Below are 14,507 nucleotides of genomic sequence, written 5' to 3' on the forward strand. Positions count from 1 at the left end.
GGTATTGTTTTTTTTGCCGTTATTTTCATAATCTCTTTTTCTCTTCTTTTTAGCTGATTTTGATTAGACTTGATTGGTAAGTATTATCATCATATAGAAATCCTTCTAAAAGTTTAATCAAAGAATCATGCAGTAGTGATGAATGAGGCCTATTTTTAAGAATAGTACCTCAATTTTCCTCTTCTCTTTGACTTCATGTTTTTGAAGCCTTTGATCATCTTTCCTTTTCAGGAAAGGATTCAAACGAAAGTGGCTAACCCTTGCAACCAGAGGAGTGAGAACTGACGTTGTCCCCTGCTAGACTGAGAACCATTTATTGAGATTCCTAATTTGACTGAAAACATTCTTTTCATCCTAATTATAAATTGAAGAATCATAAATTGAAGACTTTTGTTATTTCTGAAATATGTTTATGATTATTCTGCAAATAAATTTAGCATGCAAAATAGCTCTTTGTGATTCCCTCCCTATTCTTATAGTTGAAGTAACTGTTTCACAAGGCAGCACCTCTTGACACTTTTATTTCTACTAGTTTTGACATAATTTGGTGTAGCTGTGTATTTGCGAATATGAAGTATTCTCGATTATTGAAGTATTCTCAAAGATTATATGAAGTTTTGACCAGAGAGATTTGTGTCCAATCCAGACTAAAGGACTGTCCTTCCTGACTGAAACAGTTCTTGATGCAAAGTAGACTGTCCTTGTGTGACAATACTGATAGAAGTCAAAATAAAGAAGAAACCTACCTATGGCACCAACAGCTATGGACATATTGATGGGTTCATTGCCAAGACCATCCAAGATATGAGCAAACCATCATAGCACATGCAAGCTGTTCCTTCCCTCTGCAATAAACTGGGCTCCTATCAAGTACCCTTGGTTGAGATATGGTGGCCCAACGGTTGATGGGAATCCATACCAACCCAAACAACACCTGAGCAGCTAAATCAGAATACTAATGCTGATGTCAACCAGAAAAAATCGTATTGTAAGAGAGATATATGGGTTCCCTAGACCTACTGATAATGAGATCATAAACTTGTTATTATTGTTTGATTCCCTAATTTTAAAACCGGCTATTGGGATTCAATCTTTCATACTCAAACCAATACCAGACTCAGCAGCGTCACTTTCGTGCTTCTTAGGTAATGGACTACAACGCTCTCACTCTTCTGAACAACAAATCCCTTTCCTTCTCTCTATCAGAGTCATTGTGGTTCGTTCCGCCAACCCATTCGCACTTGGCATCTATGAAATGATTATGAAGGCCCTAGTTCCGTTCTCAGGCGGCTTCATTCACCCTGTCTGTCCGGCCCTTTCTTTCTTTCTTTCAAGGTCTTCTTCTTCTTCTCCTCCTCCTCCTCCTCCTCCTCCTCCTCCTTCCTCCTCCTCCTCCTCCTCCCTACTAACCTGTTCTCTGCACAGACTTTTTGCACCAACCAATCAAGTTCCTTCCGTTCTGTCTACACAACCAGACCACCTCCATCCCACTTTTCCTCACTCCTCCTCCAGCACCACCACACTTCTCATCCTCTCAATTCCTGCAGCACAGACGAAGAATAGAACATACAATTCAGGTCGAAGGCCAAGCGCTGGGAACTATGAGGTCTTTAGAACTGAAAGGAAAATTGTATGCAAAAGATTCTAGAGATGTAGCGGGAGGAAAACCTCAAAGCTGTTGCACTATGGAACAATTAAATATTGGTACGCAATCTGTGGAAAACCGAGAATGCTTTAAGTATTTGTTTTTTAGAATTTCTGTAGAATTTCTGTAGAATCTGTTGTGTAACATCGTAGTGGAAAGATCATTATTCAAGTTCTGACACACGACTTTCCTCATTCTCTGAGATATATTTCGACCTTGACATGCAAGACTATGTAACATTTGACATATACAGCAATAACCATTTTACGTCTGTTAATGTATAGGTATCTGGAGCTCTACATGTGTTGCCATATATTAAAACTAATTTTTTTATAGTACGTCTGTCGACAGCCATAAAGATATGCTAAGATTTTCCTTGGAACGGAATCATTCAATGTTTGGTCACATGTGATTTGCTTCCTTCAGAGGAGGAGGAGGAGTTTAGGAGAGAGAAATGGGATCGTTTAGATCTAAACACGTTTTACGAAAGAAACGTTTCGAAAAAAAAAAGTGAAATTTTGGACCAAGACCTGAAGCCATAATGTAGTGAATATAAAACAGAGTAACACTTACTTACTCACCTTCTGGGCCTCCTTGTGACCCACATACTTCCAGAAGACTCATAAAACGTTTCATAACTTCCACCCTTCCATATGTGCAGTCTCTGGGACCCTGTTATCCCCAGTGGCCTTTCAACCATCCATTCTGGTGATTTCTATGCATGGATGGCCTGAGAAGATCCTGTCAGTTCTCAGGCCGAATTTCCAAAGGAATTGGAAGTTGGATTAAGATTGTTTTGTGAGAAAGTTAATCGGCCAATATCATGACACATAAAGCAGCTCAATCAAAAATAGGTCTGATTTCATTATCTGTCATAGAAGAAAAAGTGGAATATTTGATGATAGGTTTATTAATCTTCTTGAAAAACATTTAATGAAATATCAAAATTGATTCCCATTCAGAATCAAATTCTTTAAAGAGATCCGTCGTCATTTCTTGATCTCTTTATTTTGCTGTCCAACTACTCCAACTCCCTCTTCTCTTGTCACTGTCTTTAGCACCGAACAGCTGCTGTTGCCCCTTCAGTGCCTGTTGGCTTGACAACCTCAATTTCAGAAATCAACCGATCAATCTCGTTTCCTGGACTTGCAGTTACGAACGAAAATGACACTTTGCTGATGGTCGTCGATTTTACCATTTGATTGTGATGCTGAGCTTGTTTCTTTGTTTGTTGGGTGGCTAGTTGTTACATTCACGTAAGCGTTTGTGTGTTAGTACTATGAATACACACACACATACACACATATATGTAAATATATAATTTAGGCCAAATGCCAAGGTCTGGGACCTACGAGGTCATTCAGCACTGAGAACAATGATGAATCAATTGTTAGGAGAGGGCAGAAAGTAAGATGATAGAAAGAGAGAATATAAACGGAGGTTTAATAAAAGGAATGAAAGGGGTTGCATCTAAGGGCGGAAGGGAAGCTGCAAAGAACCTTATGCAATGCCTACAGTGCACCGGATGAGATGAACTGGTATCACTACCCACGCCCCATTCACGGGGACTAGATTTTATGGAGAAGCTTTGCAATGCTCGAAATAGTATATTGCTCCAAAACCTTCTTCTACAAATGACAGGTTGAAAGATAAATCTCCACTATGATGCTACAGTGAATCGGTTGTGGTTGTGGTTGTTTCATATTCGGGTTAGTTAAGTTCATTAACATGCCAACATGGCCGATAGATACAGAGAGAAAGAGAGAGACAGAGACAGAGACAGAGACAGAGAAATTTCCCTCTCACATAGTAAAAATATAATTTGATTGATATTTATTTTAATTATCTTCAATTTTTATACCCGAATGCTTTAGTGTTCTGTTTTCGAAAGTAACTTCATAATGGATGGTAATATGTCAATAGCCACAAATGAAAAAAAAATGCTAATAAATTATCAAGATATTAATAGAACAGAGGACCAAGGACATATGGTATGACAGACTCAGAGATATTTCCATTCCTGGAGGGGGGGGGGGGGGTGTGGGGGGACGGGGGTTGCCATGAATAAAAGACACTTCAGGGAGGGTCGAGGGGAAAGAGTTTGAGGACAATGTTTGACAGGGGTTTATGAATGTGTTGACCACTTCCTCTCCAGTTTAATAATAATAACAATAATAATCTTAATAAAATAATAATAATAATAATAATAATAATAATAATAATAATAATAATAAGTAAGGTAGAACCTTCTCAATTATGTAGGGGCTTTCCTTTAATCTTCCCTTAATTGCTAAGTTTAGAAAGCTAAGAAAAATAAATAATAATTGAATGCAATGATCAGTAATAATAATAATAATAATATAAGTAGTAGACCTTCTTTCAATTATGTAGGGCGTTCCTTTATCTTCCTTATTGCTAGTTTTAGAAAGAGAGAAAAATAAATATAAATTGAATGCAGATGATGCAGTAATAATAATAATAATAATAATAATAATATAATAATAATAATAATAATAATAATAATAATATTTAGGTAGAAGACCCTCTTTCAAACATGTTCTAATGAAGGAGATTGCTGTTTCAGCTGCATTTATTTTTATAGAAATTCTTTTCTATTCTTCTTATTACGGCTGTTTCAGTACTATGTAAGTTGGCGAGTAACGCGCCTATTCAATACATATGAAAAGTCAAGATAAACGAATTTTACGAAGTTCACATATATTGAAATCTGGAGTACAATGTCGAGCTTTCTCTGCAAAGCTCCTCTCGTTTTGGGAAGTATCAATATAAATATTATTAAATAATATTTACTCTTCCACTGTTGCATTTATTATCATTATTATCATTATTATATTATAGGAAACACAGGCCTCCAGAAAAGCGATATCCTTATCAGTCATAATAAAATAAAATTAACCACCATTCGTTATTACCATTTTGTCTGATGCACGTTTCTTGCAGTAGACCCATCCAGATCGGAAATATGCACTTAAAGACAAGATTGAAATGATTCATGTAGTATTTATTGCACACTTACAATCTGAGAACGAAAAGTATTGCATAAAACTCTTCATTTTCTGATATTATAATTTCATTTTCATTCTTTTCGACGAACGAAAATAAAATAACTTAACTACTTGACATTTGAGGATGTCATTCGCTAGTTCGGAAACTGTTGTTAACTAACCAACATCATAATCATTGTTGTGTTGTGGAAGCTCCCATTGGTCGCCTGAGACATCACCTCACTTACCGGCTTCCCCCGGCGACCAATGGGAGTTGAGGATGTTACGCAGAACTGGATTTTTCCAGTTTTTTTTTCTGAAAATGGAGCCCCCAGAGCCATCTATCGACGCTTCTGTCGAAAAAGTGACTCAAATGTGAAACTATTCTGCTTTTCAAACTAAAGGGAAGCAAAAATTTCCAGATACATAATTAAAAAACTGCATTTGAAAACAATTTATGTTATTTAAATGTTAACGTGTAACGAAGACGTACTGAAAAGAAAACCAAGATGTTCTCAAGGAAATTCACGACTTGGGTCCTGGCATTACATCGAAGGGGCAGGCTGAAGGTGAACGAAAAATCAGAATGACCAACTTTATTTGAACAAGCCATCCTTCATGATATATAAATATATATAATTATTACGAGGTTACTTGGTAACATGACAAGCTAACATTATTTCCCCACATAACCCGTTTCTAAAGTTTGTAAAGGTTTGCAATACTACAGGGTGTAGAGACTGCGATTCTTTTAAGTTTTCTCGTAACCAGATAATCACACAAAATAAACACTGCTCATTTCTGTCAGCCCCTTTAATAGTGAACTTTTATATATAAGAAAATGTCAACGCTTACGCTGATAGTTAGGATATTCAAGAGTTTACCAAATGGATAACCTAAAAGAACGATAAACCAGAACATGAAAAGAGACACTGTTGCCGAAGTAGGAAACGCAGGAGAGAGGCCCCCAACCAAGCGAGCGAGGAAGGCTTCCCTCAAGGGGGACATCTCCTCTGGCGGGGCAGTCCTCCTCCCGTCGCAGGAAAACCGAAAACAAAAAGGAACAAACAAGTGGCAAACAATGCTGAGATTCATTGTTTGTTCTCCGTCCTCCTCCGTTGCTTTGGAAGAGGAAATGAATCCTTTTCCTTCTTCTCTTTGGGAGGTTTGAAAGACTGACTGATAATGTTGTAGCTCCTGATTTGTGTCTGTTCACACTTTCCTGCTTTTATTATTGTTCATACTTTTTGCTTTTTCAGTTGTTATTTATCTTTATTATTTTGTCTGTTTTCGCTCTTGGTCCCCAAGTGGGTTTTCCTCTCAGTTGGAGATTTGTTTGTATGTGAGTCATTTTGAGTTGCATTCATTTTAAACGTTTACTCCGTAAGGGGTGGTGCCGTCAGTGCACCTCATATGGTGCACTGTAGCCATTACTTGAGGTTCTTTGCAGCGACCCTTCCTGAAGCCCCTATCATTGCTTTTACTGTACTTCAGTTCATATTCTCTTTCTTCCGTGTCACTTTCCTCAACCCTCTCCTGACAGTTACACCTTACTCTGCTTCCCTTTCAGCACTGAATGGCCTCAGAGGTCCCAGCGCTTGGCCTTTGACCTAACTTCTGTATTCCATCCCATTCCATTTGAACGTTTGAACGATGTCCGTATTGATAGTCATGATGGCAGTTTATTCATTATTTGACTCCTGGTGAGTTTGGGGTTGCTTGGGAATATTCCCTTGAGATTCGTCCCTCGATTGGCGCCGAAGGAGTCGGTAGGATTCGTCGTCCCGTGAAGTCGTCTGGACTCGAGGATTTGTGGAAACAACTTTTAGAAACTTTCCCAAAGACTTAGAACGATTATTATTCGCGTTAATGAAATTAAGTCTCTCTCTCTCTCTCTCTCTCTCTCTCTCTCTCTCTCAGATAATTAAGAATGCAAATGGACAGCGTATTGCCGGGATATCTGCTGAAATGAAGTAAGCTAATTAATGACCTTAGTTGTTAAAGTGATCTTGACTAAGTGCTAAGTGTTTATAGAAGATTTTTTCTGTTGTTGCCAAAGTACACTTGAGTGTTTGTGTTTGTTTGTGTATATAGCAAATACAACTGTTTTTCTTTGGTGAAGAGTGTAGGTGTCGTTACGTAGTCTAGTGACTCAAGTTGTTTCATATTGAATGCAGCGTTACAGCCAGCAATGAGATGCAATCATTACAATACATTGATTAAACTAACAATACAATACAATCATTTCAGCTCACTAGAAAATACAGTAATTTCAATTCACTGTACTGTACAACACAATGATTATAATTCACTATAAGATACAATCGTATGAACTCGCTATAAATAATATAGACATTTCACCTCATTATAAAATACAGTCGTTTCAACCTACTATAAATTCCAATCATTAGAACTCGCTGTGCAAGACAAATTTTATGGCACAGTGGCCTATATTGTAACTCAAAGAAAATGACAATGATTTTATCATTTCCACCCTTTAAATATTCATAAATTTTAGTTTTGTTTATAAATTTGTCAAGTATTTATATTAAATTAATTAATTAAGACAATCTTCTACAGGACACGTTTCCTGTAGCAGCTACATGATATAAAAATGTGATTAAATAGAGCAGAGATTCCCATCTTGTAATTCCTGGAGCCTTCTTCAACCTTTGGCCCTGAGGATGAAATGGGTTCATTGGTTCGAGAGAAAATCATTTGTATTTAAACAGAAATCTCGCCTCTTCGGTTCTCAGTTGGAAGGAGTCAGTGCTGAGTTGCACAGGTCTGCTCTCTCATCAGTTATGGAAATACACTGTCTGAAGCAAGTTAGGTGTGTGTGTGTAAGTGTAATTTCATTCAATGCTATAAAGTGGAGTCTGTCGGTTGTTTGTCTGTAACAGATGTGCGGAGTTGTTGGTACACTGTTGTGTTTAAATTATGTATATAAACACACACACACAAGTTTCGACACAAATTGGTATCATTTTTTGTATGGGAGGGAGGGGAAGGAAAATGGGTTGGTGGATAGATGAGATACTGTCGGGGGATACCGCTTCTTATTCTATTATTATTATTATTATGTTTTCTGACCCTGGTAACAGCCTCCATACGAACACCATTCCACTTCGTAGTCCCAAAGTTGAAATTAAATACTTTTAATGACACATAATTATCATAATCATCGTCGTGATTACCCGTGTAATTCAGCAGCGATATAATTAGCTACAAAGTATTGGGGACACTCGCCCGCCTAATTTATTATTTCACTTCTATGTAAATAATTAAAGTTTCTGTCACGTGATCGTTAATATATCGTCCGTAATCAAATGGAAGATATTCCTCCCTTGACATTTTATTGTTGTTTCTCTGTTTCTTATTCGTATCTAGTTCTCGCCAAAGGTTTGGAATTCCTAAGGATTCATATCCCTCGGAATTTATGTATATTCTATGTATATTTCCTGATGTATTCTCTATGTATATTCCATTAAGCTTCGTAACGCCTTGCCCCGTTTTCTATTTCCATGTAAGTTCTTCACTCTTCTAGTAAGTTTCACCCTTTTTTCGCCTGAGGTGATTTCCCTCTAAGTACGAATTCCACTATCTTCTTATCCGTTTTTTTAATCTTATCGTTCGTTCATCTCTCTCCCCCTTCGTTATAAATTTAACTCTTTAAATATAACTTACTCGGGTTTAAAAATACTCGCCATTGCTTGATTGGAAATATTTCGTTAGTTCCCCCTTCTGTTAATTACCATTTTCTTTCGTCGAGATTTTGAATCTGCGTGGATTCCTTCTCTCTCTCTCTCTCGCAATAAAATCATAAGCACCAGAGGTTGATTTATTTTACTGTACAGGATAATGAGTCAGATATGTGAAGGAGGATTTCAGACTCGGTATCGTAGTACTAATTTCCTCAATTTTCCTTATGTTTTTCTTGTCTTTATTCGGGTATCTCTTTCCCTTTGTTGCATTTTGTGTTAGATATTGTATCTAAAACACCTTCACATTCACGTGCATACCCACTAATAGAGTAAATGGAGAAAGATTATGAGATAGAGAGAAAAAGTGACAGGTCTTGATAGCAGTCACCTGATCAGCCGAGGAATGAGAGAGACGAGAAGTTGTCTGTAGGAGACAACAGATGGCGCTGAGGCTCTTGACAATGACAGGTCTCTCAGCATCAATGGACTTCGGCTTTAGAACAAATACCAATGGGCTTTTAGGGCTTAGGGCAGATACCTACTGTTTCTCAGGGCTTAGGGCATATGTCGTTTAGCCAACTACAAACTACAGCAGAAATACGTGGAGCTAATCAGAAATCTGAGATGGTTGCACACGTGACAGGAATGGAACTATATAACAGGGGCTTTGCTAATGCCTGACCTGGATCAATTTTATAGGGAATAATATATATAATGCGTGTTTGTGTGTGCATATTCTTTTGAATTGATATATACTTAAACTTCCAGTTTAAGTATATATATATGGCACTCAACCAAACAGTGGTCATAGTTGTGGCTGTATTTTAGCAATTATATAGACTAGAGATGTAGCGGATATCCGCATCCGCGGATTATCCGTATCTTTTATGAATCCGCATCCACATTGACAATTTTTTAACATCCACATCCGCATTAGCATTGCAAGCAATTTCCACATCCATATCCCCAGTTTGAGAAGTGGATATGTGGATATCACCCCATGCTTATTCAATAGTTAATACTCATACATTATAGCTAAAATGTTTTTTTTTTTTTTTTTTTTTTGCTAAATTTGACTTTTTCGTTTTATTATACAGAATACATGATACACAGTTACATATTTCATACAGTTATATACTTTATAAGTAGCTCTGTTATAGCATATTTGTTTTAAAGCGTATTTGTTTTTGTAATTTCATGTCATTTACAGGTGTTGTAATCATAGTGACAGGGTATTGCGTTATTTAGGGAATCTCTCTCTCTCTCTCTCTCTCTCTCTCTCTCCATGAGCATGAAATAATTTTGTGCCAAGACAACTAAAACGTTCGTGCATCGCTGTTACTGTTTGCACGTTTATATGAAAGTTTGAACACATACATGGGCATCACTTATGTTTCTACTTTCAGTTCGTATATCAAATATTGTGGTAACACAACTTTAATTTATGTGGCTGAAAATCGTCTTTATCAATTGAATATATCTAAATTATTTAGATTTACAAAGTACCCGCATCTGCGATGGTATGGTCATCAAATATCCGCATCTGCATCCGCAAATTTAAAAGATTGATATCCGCATCCACATCTGCAAATATTAAAAAAATATCTGCATCCGTATCCACAAATCCCATTTTCAGGCATCCGAGACATCTCTAATACAGACATGGAATTATCAATATGCGTCATTTTCCCAATTTTGGAGGGGTGGTTCCACAAGGGTACAGCCTTCTGGTTTGTTTACAGATCTTTTAGGGATGCAGTTGCCAGCCTCACACCGTTGAATTTGTGCCTGAAGTACTATCTAAGCTTTGGCTGATTGGCTTCTAAATGATTTTATTAAACTTTGTTAGGCTCAGGTTGCCTACAACTACAGTAACACATTTCATGAACATGTTTGCAACTTATCACTGGCACATTACAAACTTCTTGAATACTTGTTATCGACTTGCTGGTATTCCTAACCGTTGCTTCATATAATTATCCAGTATGTGCCAAAGATTCCTACTCCACTTACGGTTGTTGACTTGTCTTCAACATGTTTGTGATATGTATAGGATAAGTTTGCGGCGTGTATTTATGACATGTTTCACTGTGGTGTGAAGAAACCATTACGTGGTTAACGAAGGACCATCAAACCTGACTCTCTCTCTCTCTCTCTCTCTCTCTCTCTTCTCTCTCTCTCTCTCTCAGTAATGGGCGTTGTAATCCTTCCCTTTGTCTGTTGCACGAACCAGAGAGAGTCGATTTGAATATTTATGTCTTTGGGTTTTGTTCACTTTTGGAAAACTAAATTCACGGTTATCTCTCCCAAGTTTTTTGAGGTAATTTTTGTCAGCAGAACAGATAGTATTACAGTTTCAGTTCAAATTTAGGTACAAAATTAAGTAACTTAAATTGGAAAGTTGTATATAGACCCCAAGTGTTTGTTAAAGATATCGAATTGGCGTGTTTACAATGTTTACAACGTGTCCGCAATATATACGAACTGAATATTTAATATTTTAATTATTTGGAAATTCATTTTCAATTTTACATAAATTATTCATCTCTACTGGTACATAAATATAGTACATGAATTATGGGTACATAAATCATGTAGAATTGTTCAGCTAATAACATCTATTTAAATGTCAGCTCTTCGTTTCCCATGACCAAATATAAGATAACATATTCCATTATATTTGTGAAATAATTAACTAAATGTCATAAGTAAGGTTTCTTTAACATCAAATTTGTGATTGTGGAGGGAGAGTAAACGTCTGCTTTTGTTTTTGTTTGTTTACTATTTTATTTATTATTTATAGCCGGTTTTATGCTTTGTTCAATAGTCTCAAAAGCATGTTGACTCTAGAATTGCATAGTTGATCGTTTTCCAAAAGAATGCATCACTTATGGGTGCACTGTGGGTATCATTTAAAGTTCTTTGTAGAGTCTCTTCAGCCCCTAGCTGCAACCCCTTTCATACCTTTTACTGTAGCCCCGCTCATAATCTCTTTCTTCCATCTGACTCTCCTCGACCCTCTCCTAACAATTGTTTCATAGTGCAACTGCAAAAGGTTTTCCTTCTGTTTCACCTCTCAAAACTTTTTGTTCTCAGTTTCCCTTTTAGCTCTGAATGACCTCATAGGTCCCAGCGCTCGGCCATTGGTCTAAATTTCGCATTCCAATTCGAATTCCGAAAGAATGTACGTTGTCTGTCACCAAATGTACCGCCAAAGTTGAACAGTTTATCAAAAGACATTTGTTGAATCCAGAATTGTGTAACTTGTCTTTTCCCTTAACGAATAAGTTTATCACTAAGTTCACTGTCAAAGTTGAACCGAGTATCAGACGATATACTATGTCGATTCAAGACATCATATAATTTATAGTTTTCCAAAAGTTAAGAAGTTAGTATATCACCAGTTTAACCGTCAAAGTTAAAGTATATCAGATACCCCAGGAACTACGGGGATTCTGTCAGAATAAACCAGGTTTCTTTGTCATCGCTCATCCGGGATACTGTCGAGTTGGCAGAGGAAAAAATATCGTGCTTTTTCAGCAGAATTCTCTTGCATTCGGAGGAGCACGATGGCGTCGTCGTTGTCCACGGATTAGATTCGTTTATGTTTTTTTTTAGTTTCTGATGGTGTTGTCTGTAAGTAGACGGACATTGGGCTTTGAAAAAAATCCGTGATTTTATATATCTTATCCTATCCAGGAATTTTGCGTCAGTTCTCGGAAAGAATTATATGAAATAAAAGAAATAAGATACAAAATCTTAGCATCTGATTTGAATCTTATGTGACTCCCCTCGTCTGAATTTTGCTCTCTCTCTCTTACCTTCTATCATCCTTGCTTTCATTTTTCGTTGATAGGGAAAGTTGATTAGAAAACTCGGAACTTATCAGAAGTTTTCCGGTGAGTTTCGCTTTGGCCGGAGAAAAGTTTATATTATCCTTTTAGCCTTTGAGAAACCTTAGGTATAGGAGCAATTTCTCTAAAGGCAAAAGACCGGTGAGGTTTGGTTGTTACATTTTTCTTTTAACTTCTAAGTCTTCTGCTGGAAATTTTCATGTTACAAGACCTGATTGTCTTAGTAAGGACAAAAGTAAATATGTATACGTATATATGCATATATGTGTGTATATATATACATATATATATATATATATATATATATATATATATATATATATATATATATATATATATATATATATGTGTGTGTGTGTGTGTGTGTGTGTGTGTGTATACAAAGTCATGCGTGCAAAAAATGTATTAACCGTATAATCCAAGTTGTCATTCAAGCCTTACTCCGAATATAATATTCGTCTGGAAAGAACAGAATAAATTTTGACCTCTTACGTCATTCCAGCGCATTCCAACATTGCGAATTCCAGGTGGTGTTGACGAATCGGGTGAGACCACTTTCCATACATATGAAGGCACTTGAAAGACAACTACCCCAAGGGATGGGGCGGGGGGAGGGGCCAGTTGCTATCTATTCCTAGAAGACCTGTGCTTAACTCTTTTGGAAATCTGTTGTCAGGTAAGCGTACACTTTTAACTCTTGAAAATGGGATCTAGGCTCAAGTCTATTCTTACTCTGTTTTGAAAATGGGACCTGTTCCCAGATGGGCCTGCACTTAATGCTTTTGAAAATTTGGATTTATTCCCAAATAGGCTGACACTTTCCATTTTTGAAATTGGGATCTCTTGTTTGACAACTGGATTTTTTAGTGCAGAACAGTTTGGTTTGGAATATAAGAATATATTGGGAGATCGAAAGGTCTCTTAGGTCGGTCCCTTAGGCTTAGTTGATCCTGAAGCTCTCGAAATATCATTATTATTTCTTTTGCTGTTCTGAAAGATCATTATCCAACTTTATTGCAGGTCCATTGGAGTTTAATTTGGGTCGATGACCTACAGGAACACTAGTTGGGTTCCTATGGATTTTTTGGTTCGAATAGTTTTTGTGAAAAATTTAAATCAGTGGTCTTACCTATATATTATGGGCAGAAATGAATACTTGGAAGTTAACTGCAAATTATCATCCCATTGGTCCAGTAGTAAATATGGGGCCAAATGACAAAAAATGTCGCCAAAATATGTAATATAATCTACTACTGTAGAATGGAGAGCCGCCTTTTAGACACCAGTTTCAAAATTCTACAAAAAAGGTTTGATTTTGTTGATGAGCTTAGGTAATTTCAACCGAAGGTTAGATAATGAGCAGATCTGATGAACTTTGGAGTTTCCTACACGCGAACGTCTAGCGTCTTTTGTTAGGAGTTTATTGTACTACATGTGCGTCTCATTTTGTGTGATAAGTACTCTCTGTTGACAGAGTTCTACAAAACAAAAATGTAAAAGATTGCCAAGAATGACTAAATTTTGTTATGGACTACAAAATTTCGCCACTTGGCTCCAAGGAAAATTGGGTCTGGGCTCTGTGGTCCAAGTGGCCAACATGCCAAGGAGCAGTTTTATACTTAAGTAAATTTAAATTTTAATCCTGTCAGTGCCACGCAGTTGAGCACTCCAAAATCTTTGTGGTTTTTGAAATGTAGTTGATGCAACGCTTAACATCAAAGTTCAAGGTCTGGGAAGGTGAGGAGGATCATCTGAATGAGCTCACGTTACTACATTAAAACGTACAAAAAGGAATATCAATACATCCACATTTTTGAGCAATACAAAAAAGTCAGACTTTTCGAAGACTGCTCGGAACACCCACCCACCCTGTCCAGGGGGTTGCATCTCCTGACCTTACAGACCTTACAGACCTTACATCTTGTTCGGGTTGCCCCAGGTCCCTCAGTGTGAGGCACCTCTAATGTCTACCAGAGAGTTGCTAGTACATCTTCCGGTATATTTTGCATCTTCCAATCTTGGATGGTCAGGGATGCAGTTTAGATATTTGTCGAGCTTATTCTTAAACACATCTACGCTCACTCCTGTTATATTCCTCAGATGAGCTGGCAACCCATTGAATAGACGCTGCATTATCGATGCTGGTGCGTAGTGGATTAATGTCCTGTGTGTTTTCCTTATTTTTCCTGGTATAGTTTTGGGCACTATTAATCTACCTCTGCTTGCTCTTTCTGATATTTTTAGCTCCATGATATTTTCAGCTATTCCTTCTATCTGTTTCCATGCCTGAATTATCATG

The sequence above is a fragment of the Macrobrachium nipponense genome, chromosome 47, assembly GCF_015104395.2.
Source record: "Macrobrachium nipponense isolate FS-2020 chromosome 47, ASM1510439v2, whole genome shotgun sequence".
In the NCBI taxonomy this organism is placed as follows: Eukaryota; Metazoa; Arthropoda; class Malacostraca; order Decapoda; family Palaemonidae; genus Macrobrachium; species Macrobrachium nipponense.